This window comes from Erythranthe guttata, chromosome 4, assembly GCF_056151865.1.
Source record: "Erythranthe guttata isolate IM_541 chromosome 4, IM_541, whole genome shotgun sequence".
In the NCBI taxonomy this organism is placed as follows: domain Eukaryota; kingdom Viridiplantae; phylum Streptophyta; class Magnoliopsida; order Lamiales; family Phrymaceae; genus Erythranthe; species Erythranthe guttata.
In genome coordinates, this window is record NC_142536.1 from 13,784,125 (window position 1) to 13,795,252 (window position 11,128).

An 11,128-nucleotide genomic window follows, 5' to 3' on the forward strand; every position below is an offset into this window, starting at 1 on the left:
AAACTGTCTGAAGGTTTTCTTGATAAGAAACATCTTGATTATGTGTGCCTTTTGAAAAAATCTTTGTATGGTCTTAAGCAGTCAGTCCCCTAGACAGTGGAATAAGAGATTTGATGCATGCATGCAATCCTTGAAATTTAAGAGAAGTTCTTATGATCCATGCTTGTACTTCAAACAATCTGCTCATATTCCTGTTTTCTTGTTCCTTTATGTAGATGATATGCTTTTGACTAGTCCTTGCATTAAAACAGTTAATCATGTTATTAAATGTCTTAGTGATGAATTTGACATGAAATTACTTTGTAATGCTAAAATGATACTTGGCATGGATATAATCAGAGATAGAAAATGTTGTTCATTATTTATGAATCAATCTTCTTATACTTGAAAAAATCCTTGAGAAGTTTTCTATGCAATCTGCAAAACATGTATCTGTTCGTCTTGCTGCTCACTTTATGCTAAGTATGGAACAATCTCCCAAGACTGAACCAGAAATTTCTAAAATGAAGAATGTGCCATATGCTAATGCTATAGAGTCTGTTATGTATTTGATGGTTAGCACTAGGCCAGACATTGCTTATTCTGTGAGTTATCTTAGTAGGTACATCTCTGATTCAGGTTTGCCTCATTGGGAGGCTCTTAAATGGTTGCTTAGATACTTAAAAGGATCTGTTAAAACTGGCTTGTTGTTTTCTAAGTGTAAAACTGATAGTGAACTCTGTGGGTATGTGGATTCTAATTTTGCCAATGACAGGGATAGCAGAAAATCCTCCACTTCTTATGTGTTTACTTTAAATGGTTCTTGTGTCAGCTGAAAATCTCAGCTTCAAAGCATTGTTATTCTATCTAATACTGAGGCAGAGTATGTAGCTACTACAGTAGCTATTAAAGAAGCTATCTAGCTGAAAGGTCTATTGCTTGAAATTGGTTTCTTGAGAAACATAGTGATAGTTTTTTCTGATAGTCAATCTAGTATCCAATTGTGCAAAAACCTTGTCTTCCATGATAGAACCAAACATATTGAGATTAAATTTCATTTCATTAGGAGAATTGTGGAGGAAGAGATTATTGATCTTGAGAAAATCCCATCAGAGTTCAACCCTGCTGAGATGGGAACTAAGTGCTTACCAGTTGAGAACTTCCGTTCTTGTTTGAAAAACTTGGACCTAATTTCACAATATTAAACGGCTGTGTGTTTTTTTTTTTTTTTTTCTGTTACAGTCTGTGTGACTGACTTTTGTGCGCTTTCTGTGTGATTGCTTATATACTTGCTTTTCTCTGTGAACTGCAATGTGTCTACATGTGTGATTGCACTTATGCGTTTTGTGTAAATATAGAGTTCTTTGTGACTTACCTCTGTGAAAGCAGAAAGATGTACTAGTATTACATACTGTTTTACTTGTATATCAAAAACAACAATGATGACTTCCATAACAAACCATAAATTCACTCATGGCACACTTTGGTCTGGCCCAATACGTTTGGGCGTGTAGCTCAATTTCTCATTCAAATACACACTCGCTTTCTAAATGAATGGCCCAACAGAGAATAAGCCCATTTATGGGAATGTGCTGGAAGGATTAATCTGAGCCCTTGGATTAATCCATTTGATCCTGGGCATTGACTCTTTCTGACTGTCCATTTCCCGTTTTGTGCCCTAGACAATCTTTGTTCTCCCTCTTTGTCCCCTTCTGCTCTTTACTCCTTTTGCTCCAGCAACCATGGGCCAAACGCCGCTGTCCTTGACCGTGCTTATCCCAGTAGTGGTCCGTTCAACGGTTACATTTGACTGGAGCTTCTATTTAATGAGGGGAGTGGAGTGGCAGAGGGTAAGACCTAAAGAAAAACCCTAGTTTCAAAGCCTTACCCCTCTCTTCTATGAGTTGGGTCTGTGGTGAGTGGGTGGGCTACTGAGTGCCTCGTTTTCTTGGTCTTACCTCTGATCTGGGTGGGTTAGGGTGTGAGAGAGATATATATTTGTTCTCTGTTGGTGCAATCTTAGACTGTGTGTGTGTAAGATTTGAGACCTCTGTGGATCTCTGGTGTGAATTGGTTTGGAAGACTGAGCTGTGATTTATTCAATATTATTTTTCAATCTTTCTTCTTAATTTATATCTGTTTATTTATGTTTGAATCTTCTAACATATCTTTAAGTTTCTGAGTTTCTATAAGATTCTTCAAGTGAAAACATAACAGTTTTCTACTTCTACTGGACACCAATACAATTTTTTAAACTTTTGAGGCGAACTTGTGGTAATGCGTTATTGGTCTGGTGCCCAGTACACCAACGGGTTGGCTAATGGTATTAAACCTAACGAAGGACCGCAGTTAGTGATTTTATGGGGATTGTACATTTGTATATTTCCATAACATTTATCACTGTGATTTATTCTCATTATTTGTTTTGTTAATATATATACTGTTGAGATTTTTTAATAAAAATAATATTTTATTAAATATTTTCTTTGACCAATTTATGAGGTCATTTAGAGCATTATTTTGAAACCCATAAAGACTTTATTTTGTTTCATAAAATCTTCATGTTTTCCTTTAATTCAATATTGAATAGAAGTTTTATGGTGGTCATATTTTATACTATATAAAGGAGGCTTTTGTAACTTTATAAAAGTATGAGAGAAGAGAGTACAAGAGATGATAAAAAGAAATACTTTTCTTTTGTACTATATACGTATACTTTGAGCTTTTGTTGTGTGTCGGGTGTAAGTTTCTGCTTCACTTGAACGTGCAGTTTCGGTGAAGTTACAGCGGATGATAGGCTGGGCTGTTGTATCCCGTAGGTGATACGATCGGAACCAATCTGCACCTCATTTGAGAAAGGGTCGTGAAATTCATCTTAAGAGAGCGACCTAGTCCACGCCTCACCTTGCCTATCTTCATATTATTCTGAATCTTATTGGAGCTAGTTGTCAACTATGAAAAGAGAGAGCAAATGGAGTTCGAGCCTCACATCCATTATTTCGGATCGATCGTCAAAGTGCTGTCGTGGTTCCAACAATTTAAGCCAAAATTACCAAATCCGTGAAAATGGGCTTTGGCGATGATCCAAAATAGGAGACATTGCATCCCTCGATATGAAAAGGGAGATGATACGTTCCATTTTATATTTTGGTTTTTAGTTGACGAAAAACTTAATGATCTTATTATTGTTGTAGGTGAATTTTCGTGTAATTCACGAGTTATTACTTTGAGACCAGTTTCGTACTTGATACCCACCGAATTTAAAAATATATAAAATACAAAAGTTCAGGATTTTCTATTGGGTGTCCGAAACATCTTGAATTGATGAAATTGGACATTGAAGGAGAGAGATATGCTCCAAATACTTAGTACTGCCAGAGCTGTCAATTGCGCACGTTTTTTAGGTATAGAAAGAATTTCTAATTGAAATTCACCGAATCTGGTATGTTCTTCAATTCCAAATTATTTATGATGTTTTGCAATAAAATTATAAGTTTGTGATAGTTGTGTGAAGAATCATTGCATACAAAATGATATTTCTAAAATCATGGTAAAAAGAAGAGTCAAAATGCATGTTCATGCTATTTAATTGTTGCTTTGAACAATATATAGCATTTCATTATATTGTTTATATCTATAAATGTATGTGTCACTTATCTAATATATGAGATATATTGATTTGAATTTCAATATAATATATGGTCGTTTATATGACTTAAATGATTTCAAATTATACTATTTGCTCAATATTTACAAGGACTATTATGATTTATGCGTAGACTTTTATGATGAAATAGAACATTTAAAAAATGAAAATTAATAGCAATTATAAACATGTTGGGTGGTATACCTAAGTGGATTACTTTTTATTATTTTGTGCCGGTGTCTTGTACTCAAGATGAACTACATGACTAGTAAAAAATATATAATTGATCATTCAAATTCATTTATTAGTAGAGAATTAAAAGGTGAAGCATTAGAATAAAACGTTTTCATGGTATTAAGAATTTTGGAGCATTCATATGACATTTATTATATTTAGTTAACGTTGGGAAGTGCCGATTAGCAATTTCTCAGTTGCATATTCCCTAAGTTATAAATCCAAAATTTTGAAAATATATTATTTGAAAGAAGATTGAGTAATCGCATACATAATGAAATTTCATTATCATGGTAGAATCATTTATGGTTCTTGAGTGACATTATTTTGATATGAATTTTGATTCTTTAATGCTTATGATTTAGCGAATAATTTTGATTAATTATTCATGAAAATCTATAAAATGAAGAAATAGTGGAGGTTTTTTAGTGCCTAGTATATGAGCATGTTACAATTGAATTTGATGTGGTCTATGTTTAATTGCTCATCTTATGATTGCCAATTGTTTATAGTGATAATGTGATAAATTATGTTTTATCTGCAATCTTGAATATAGGAAAGTAGTTATTAAAGGCCTAATTTTTCATATGCGTGACACTGATGTTATTTATAAAGGCCTAAAGTGGATATTAATTTGCGAAAATAAATTTGTGATTAGAGAAGTGAAATGTTTTCAAAAGTTTTCAATATTATTGAAAATCTACATATGAGGAACTATATTCCTATTTGATTATATTTTTTCACTTTGTGCGAATGAGCTATATGCCGATACTTTAAAAATCAAAACTCATATCAATTTTGATTGATTATTTGACATTAACTCGTGAAGAGGTTGATTGGTGACTAATGTGATATATAAAATCCCAATGTGGGATAGATCAATGCTTTGTGCTTTGATGAATTTATTGTGAAACATCAAAGCTTTGTGCATTGAAATATGTGATGGAGAAACTACAATTGGCAAATTACGAGAATCTTTTAATGGGATCCGGAATCATTAAAAGGTAAAGTACTGTGAATCTATGTGAAAATTCATGTGAAAATTGAAGTGAAATTATATGTGAAATGGTTAATAAACCATTGAGTCCATGAGACTAAATGTTGAATAAGCGCTATTGAATTTGTGAAATTATATTTCACATTATTTCAGAAATCATCTGACATGCACTGAGGGGGATTGGATTAAAGCCTAAAAATATTCAAAAAGTTGTTGATGGGGATACCACCACCTAGGGACTGAAGATCCCAAGGACTAGGTCTGAGACCAAAGATTGAGATAAGAGTGTACACTTTTATTATCTATTCCTATTGTGTGTGTGGACTAATAAAGCTCGTAACGAATTGTGAGGTTGAGACTTTGATTTCCTAATGAGTTCTATAGCCAGTATGGGTGGGGTGTTGGAGTTACGTAAACATCCTTCATAGAATTCACCTTGTGAGTGTGGAAGTGGGGCCGCTTCCTATGAGAATTATAGGTTGTTCTCTAGAGCACTCACGAGAAATGGGGTAAAGCACAAGGCCGTTAATGCGTTGGCTTTAGAAGCTCCGATCGGGACACTTTGAGGATTATTTGTGCAATATGATTCTACGTGCTCCAAGGGTCACTGTTTGAAGGCTAAGTCCACTTTGATTCTAGTACGGGAAACATACTGTACTAAGTGAAGGCTTGAAGGCATTGTCCACTTTCATTATGCATAATATTCCGCAAGAGCTCAAGTATTATTATTATTCTTATTTTTATTAAAATAGTGGGGGATTGTTGGGATTTTCTAATAAAAATAATATTTTATTAAATCTTTTCTTTGACCAATTTATGAGGTCATTTAGGGCAATATTGTTGAAACCTACAAAGACTTTATTTTGTTTCATAAAACCTCCATATTATCCTTGAATTTTATTAAATAAAAATTTTATGGTGGTCATATTTTATACGATATAAAGGGTCTTTTGTAGCTTTGTAAAATTACGAGAGAAGAGAGTACAAAAGATGATAAAAATAAATACTTTTCTTTTATACTATATACGTATACTTTGACCTTTTGTTGTGTGTCGCGTGTAAACTTCTGCTTCACTTGAACGTGCAGTTTCAGTGAAGTTACAGCGGAGAGATAGGCTAGGTTGTTGTATCCCATAGGCAACACGATTGGAACCTTTCTACACCTCATTTGAGAAGGGGTCGTAAAATTCGTCTTAAGAGAGCGACCTAGTTCGCACCTCACCTTGCCTATCTTCATATTATTGTGAATCTTATTACAGTTAATTGTCAACTATGAAAAGATAGACAAAATTAAGTTCGAGCCTCACATCCATTATTTTGTGATCGATTGTCAAAGTGCAGTCGTGGTTCCAACATATACTGTTTTATAGTTAATCATGCCAAGAGGTAACTTTACCAAGTAGTTGAATTTATGTCTACGAATCCATGTGGGGTGTTACACCCGTAAAACGTGATTGCTTTTTATTCAAGTTCGTGGAAAATGATTTTTGTTTTCCTTGTAATCTCTAATGAGTAATAACTAATAAGCCTAGAGCCAGTCCCAGGGTTCACGAGGCTCGAGGTGAGAAACGAAAGTGATCGAAGCTTTTTTTTTATTAAATAAATCTATATGAAAATATATTTATATGATTTTATAGTTCATTGAACAAAATTTATTATATTTTAATTTTCAAATTTTGGATAATAAATAAAGAAATGGTATAGTTGACATTTTTGAAACCTTTAATATAAAGGAAAAAAAATCAATGTTTCAATTATATTACTGTACAAATAGTAAAGATCGACCATGAATATGAATCACAATTTTTTTAATGATAGTAATCTTCTTATGCTTCAATATAACATACTCATTTGTTATATAGGAGTACTCTTGTATATTTAAAGGAATCCAAAAGGGTTTATGGCTGAGTTTGTTTTGTCCAGATGAATGACATAATAGCCTTGCTAAAGAGATTATCCGCATACACAAATGTGGGACATTCATAAAAAGCATAAGTTCAGTGTCACACATAGCCCATTTATATTACTAACACAGTTCCACACAATTTTGTATTAATGTTACTATCAGAGATAATAACTTTAATAATATTACTCTCAAAAGCACATTTACATAATGAATTAATTTGTTACGCATTTTGATGATTTTTAATGACTACTTCTATGTTTGTACATAAATTTTATTGATTCCTCAATGTCCATTATGCATATGCGGCAAGAGGAAAGCCTGTATAATGACAACTTCGATCTGGATTTGGATGGCGAAACATTGTTTTTACAGAATTTCAAAAAAAACTATACATGCTAATATTTGTGTTAATATTAATATGTAGGGATATTATCAAAACCCAGATGTTGAATCTGTTTTCTAACATGCTGGAGGGGCTCATCAAGCAAAATATATATCCGGCAATATCGTTATCTGATGTTTCTAGTCCATTCAAAAGACAGTAGCGAAGATGTGATGGAGAATTGGACATTGATTATCATCGACAGAATGAAGAACGTCTGGAAACATTAGACATGCATTGAGAATGGATAAGCACGTAGAAAGATCCATATGTAATAGATGCACAAGACATAGTAAGAAAAAAAATGAGTTTTTCACAGAATGTTCATGGTTATGCATTAAAACATTAACATGGAAACAAAAAATATTGTTTTCCTTTTTTTTTTTTTTTTTTTTTTGTATATTCGAGGTGTGGAGATCATTGTCAGGCAAAAAAAAAACATTAACGGTATCCCACTAGGTGCAATACTGGAAGAAGTTGAAGATTCACCACAACAACAATATCGAAAAAGTCAAGATTATGGAATCTTCGTGTTGTATGTCATCATACAATAATATCGTCAACACAGCTCGTGGTCAAATTAGATACATACGCGAACTTTTATAAAATGAGGAAAGAAATGGCTAGCGATTTTTCTAAATCACAAACTAACCTGTTAAAGATAGGCTGATGTATTTTTTACATATGATAGTATTTAGGTGTTGTTTTTAGAGCAAGTATTATGTAATAAACACTATCTTACCGTTCTTGACAGTATATTATGTAGCTGGTGTGTGAATGCTAATTTTGTTTCCAATTTAGATATTTCATGTATTTTCTACTAATATTGTTTTCTAAAAGTTAATTCATACAAGAAATAGTGTTTGCCAACAATTCAATTCGAATGACTATGTACAATTGCACCAAACTAATAATGTTACTGCTGGTAACTGACAGTTATATAGCACCAAACAGAAAAATACATTGAATAGATAATATTACTGTCATGTGTAATAATATAGTGTATCCATAAGAATAATGTGAGTTTAATACATGGTTCTGGGTTTTTCACTACAAAAAGTGATTTTCTAAATGTTAATTTATATACAATAAAGAATGTTGAAGAGCAATTCAATTCGCATGACAATGTAAAATTTCACCAAAACTAATAATGTTACACTCAGTGACAGTAATATAACATATTTTAGTGCATCATTGAGGAAAATGTGAGTATCTCATGAACTCTTAATCTCACTGTCAATGACATGAATTCAGTAATACTATAAAAAGTCAGTAAATAAAAAGACTACGGAAAAGTCACTAGTATAAAAAAAATACCTAGATGAAAATATACTACAGTTAAACATCTATAGATTAATACCACCGGTACCAGAGAAATTCTATTAATTTAGTGAATTATTAAATTATCGAGTTAATAATTTAACACGTTTTCACTAAGTTGGGACAGAGAGAAACTATTATATAATTGAGATTATTAACTTATCGAGGTTCTACTATATTACATTCTATTAATTTATCGAGGTTCTACTGTATTACATTCAAATATTTCTGTTGCAAGACTTCATATTATGGTAACCAAATTCAGAACATCTTCCACACTAAATCCTTTTCCTAATGTTCTCACAATGAGATTGGATTTTGTTCTTCTTCGGTATGCCCCTTCGCGGCTGACAAGAAAGAGGTCCAACAACAGGTTGCTAAACCTATTCAAAATCAAACAAAAAAAGGATGAACTGGAAAGAATTAAGTGTTGTGAAAATAAGATGCATAAAACAAAGAATCGATGTATGTATATCGTTTTGTTTTGCGGGTATTATAGAGAACAACAGTTGCATGGCAACAAGGAAAACCAGTATCTTGCCACTTTCGACAAGTAAAAGTCCTACTAAACAAATCCACAATCACATTCAGATCTGAATGCACTTCAAAAGGTGTTTCAGTTGACCTTCTTATGTTCTAACTCCTTCCATCATGCACAAAAGTCTTAAGCACCTTTTCCATATTTGGGCACAACATCGTTATGCAGTACTTTGATTTTCCAACCCTATCACATATATTATCCATTATACATCCCCTAATGAAGTCAATCAATTCAGTAATCGGCAGATGTCGGAATTTCTTCATTGCGCCGTTCCATGACTCTACAACATTCGAATATAACTCACCATACCTAGAGCTCAAAAAATAAGCACAAGCCCAATTCTAAAAAGGCAACTTCGACAAGAAAGTAACAACTTTTTCGAACCAATTTGATTTCAATTTTTCAAGGTTTTCATGAAATATTTGCTTAGTCAGAGCATACTGTCACGGGAGTAAAGATGTACCATCAAGCAAGCCCAAGTCGAAGGAGGCCCAAGAGTAGATAATTCTAAAAGATCTTCTAGAATCCTTCCATTAATGTAGAGATCCTTAAAGAATATTCATTTGTATATATTTAGTAGGCAAATTGTATGAGTTAATCGTAGCTTTTAGATCAAGATGATCACCACCATCCACTGAGAATGTGGAGTTGTATAAATAGGGGTAGACTCATTCATTTGTAGTCATCCAACAATTCATTAATCAAATAGTGTAAAGCTTGAGGGCATTTATTAGCATGCTCCAAACACTTGTGTTCTTTCACAAACACTTGCACACACTCATGTGCACTTTCAAGTGAGGCTAAGTTAGCTTATCTGCAAGGGGCAAATATCGAATTAGCGAAATGGACATTAATTTGTGGCTAAGCGTTGTACGATAATTGATCGAGGTTCAAGTCCGTGACAAAATGCCCATGTCGCAAACTGTTTTAACAACATCTCCCTGAAATTAGATGACATCCCAATCAACCTATACTTGAAATAATTTTGTAGATGCAGAAGACAGAACGAGTGATGACAATGTGGGAAAATATTTTTAACAACTTCTAAAATGCCTCATTGTAGATCGTAAACAAGTCAAAACACTATATCTATTAAGATCAATTCTTGAATGATTCATATAATAATCTCAATTACAGCAAATGCCATTAAATAAAAACCTGAAATAATATAACACAATAACTAGTATGTTATTGTCACTGACAATAAAATAAGCTAAAGTTCAAACTAAAAAGGAAAATATAAAACTCACCATTGCTTGAATCTTTCGCAATGGCACTTAGGAGAACACCCTCGTGTTTTCTGCTGAGAATGTACCACCCAAGATGAGCATTTGACGACAGAACTTCAATCCAGATACAGATGCCCCAAAACTGAAAAACCCCGCTTGAACGAAGTTATTTGCATCATCAACTTCCACGTTGAACTAACTATCTGAATAGCAACGTCTAGCTTCGCGAAAGTAGAATCTCAGGAACGAATAAGACAATGCTTCATCTCCAAATATACAACTCCTGCTAGCTTCAATAGCTCTCCACGCTAAATGATAGTTAATTGTACTCATGTAATCCTTCTTCAATTTATGAATAACATCATTAGCACACAACCAATGGTTTGGCATGCGTATCATCCACAATAACATCAGCTATAATCTTATAATCCATTCTTAATTTCTTCACGACACTAAAGGATGATCCACATATATGGAATTTCTCATAGGTATGTATAATAAAAAAAAACAGTTGAAAATTCAATTGATGCATGAATTCTCCATAAATAATTTATCGACTCTCTGAACTTGGAAACTGCTGTCACTAGACACGGCCATGGGCCGGTTCATACCGGTTCACGGTTCACTTTTTCCGGAACCGGAACTGGCCTGTAATATGCACGGTTCGGCGGGCCGGGTCGGCCCGCCGGTTGAATCCGGTTCCGGGTCAGCCCGGAAATTTATATTTATATATATATTTAAAACAAAAAATACTTAATGGATAAATAAATTAAAATAATTACTTTTATATAGGAAAAAAACATAAGGAAATAAATAAAATGACTTTAACTTAATTTTATAGGAAAAAATGGGGTGTAAGGGTATTTATAAGAAAAAATGGGGGCGGGGAAAATT